This window comes from Cryptomeria japonica, chromosome 9, assembly GCF_030272615.1.
Source record: "Cryptomeria japonica chromosome 9, Sugi_1.0, whole genome shotgun sequence".
Classification (NCBI taxonomy): domain Eukaryota; kingdom Viridiplantae; phylum Streptophyta; class Pinopsida; order Cupressales; family Cupressaceae; genus Cryptomeria; species Cryptomeria japonica.
The window spans coordinates 10,867,927-10,870,388 of record NC_081413.1 but is presented as its reverse complement, the minus strand read 5'-3'; positions in this window follow the sequence as shown (position 1 = coordinate 10,870,388).

The window sequence follows — 2,462 nt, the reverse complement described above, 5'->3', positions numbered from 1 at the left end:
CCGAATCTGAATATGAATGACTCTCTTTTGGCACAAGTTCCAGTATGGGTAAAGTTACCAGGTCTACCTCTTGAATATTGGGCAGAAAGTATCTTCTCAGGAGTAGCAAGCTCCTTAGGTGAACTCCTCTCTATAGACCCAGTCACAGCTTCAAAAAGGAGATTCACTCATGCTAGGTTTTGTGTAGGGATAGCCCATGATGCAGACATGCCAGAACAGATAGATATAGTGTCAAAGTTGGGGACATGGAAACAACAAATAAAATATGAATCTATCCCCTTTGCCTGCTTCCATTGTAAGAAAGTAGGTCACTGGGCAAAATCCTATCCTATCAAGCCGAAAGGAGAGCTCAAGCAGACTAAACCCCCGGTTGAAAGTAAAAAGGATCCAGTAAAAAAGGTATGGCAAGTCAAAAACTCAGAGATTAAGGAAGTTGACTTTATTGACAACAACTGTTTTGAACCCTTGGGGGAAAATAAGGAAGTGGTATCCTCAACTTCTGTCTCCAATCCCCCAACCCAGGAAGTATTGAGAAATGAGTCAACCAAAGTAAACAACCCTGTGACAGAGCAGATCTGAACAGAGGATTTGAAAGAACAAACTGAATCTTCAAAAGACACAGCTGAAGTGGTAATCGCTGATACTTATGTTGGTAAGGAAACGCAAAAGAAAGAGGAACAATGATGCAGAGCATCATGAAAACATCAATCAAATAACCATTATCAAATCTTCTCCATCTATATCAATCCATAATTATTGTAGATCCATATATCATGCATTAAACCTGAATCATTTAAACCCTTCATCTATTCATTTCTTGCAAATGAAAACCAAGAATTTGTCCAAACTATGAAATTTACTCTATTCTGGTCATGAAATTACAGTCATGAACAGTCATTAATAACTCTTAAATTATTAATAATCCAAACAATCTCTCCATTCAAATTATAGAAATGCTAGTTATAAAACTTTCCTCCAAATTATAGAAAGATCCAACTATACAATCCAAAGTTATGATGGTTTTTCCAAAACTGGTCACTGTGAATCAGGGTTTTGGGTAGTTCCAAACGGTTTCACCAAAACTCTCATAACTTTCTCAAAACTGAATGAAATAAACTCAAACTAAAATAAATGGAAATATTATTCAATATAATAAACTATCATGATATAAATACACTTGTTTCCAGGCTGTACTTGGCTACACAAGGCCTGGAAACAAGAGGAAAAACTTTCAAGACCACAAAACAAGAGATTGAAACAATAAAAATATGATACCAAAATGTTTCCAATGCTTTCCAATTCCTTCTCCAATTTTTACACACACTTATGAACGACCACCATAGAGGTTTTATAGCCTTTTCATCTTCATACGGAAGTTACAACTACCCAACTTCCTCTTATAACCATACAACTTCCCATTTTGGTCTTTTTACAACTTTTGAAAAGTTGCATTTTACAACTTTTATAACTTTTGACTCAAATGACTTTAAACCTTCAAAAGAACCCTCAAAACATATTAGGATGGAATAATAATGTATTTTTGTCACCATTTTACCCCTCCAAGATTATTTTATACAAATTTTATCAAATGACTAATTCAAGACCTTATTGGGACACTTTGGACAACTCATTACAATGGGCTCTTTTAGCCTTACATATTGATTCATATTGACTCAAAATGACATTACAAATGAAAATGTAATTGAATATACTTATGAATTGATTTTTATCCTCTTATAGACTCCTTTTGTTCCTTTGTGTTAGGTGCTCCTGCACCATACTCCCGACTTTGAAAAAGTTTCCAAGTCCCTTGGAAACATGGATGAAAATACCCTGCAAGAAAATTTTGAGTGAGATCTTCACCTTTGTCTTCATTAATCTTTGTCTCTTCATGCCTCTTCATTCTTTTTTCATTATCTATATGCTATTGCAATCTTCCTTCAATAAATCTTCCTGTGACTCCTTCCAATGGAGTGTGTATGGTTGCCATCAATGGTGTTTTTTCTAACCATATGTCCACCTCTTCATGCTGCATCACCTCACCAACAACCGCTATGCCTCACCTAGGAGTTCTCCTCTTTGCCTCTCTCCCTAGTCTTTTGGCAACCAACTGGACCTCCTTCTCAGGCCCCTTGGACCATCTCCTAGGACCCCATGACAAACCTTCATGCCTGCCTTCTTGCAGCTAGATGGACGAGCACCTTGCAACCAAAAACTCACCAGCAAAAACCAAATAAGAAATGATTCATGGCTAGGTCCTGGTGTGGATTGCCTCCTTTGACGCTCTATCCACACACTCAGGCTCTTCTAGCTCTGATACCAATTTGATGCAGAGCATCATGAAAACATCAATCAAATAACCATTATCAAATCTTCTCCATATATATCAATCCATAATTATTGTAGATTCATATATCATGCATTAAACCTGAATCATTTAAACCCTTCATCTATTCATTTCT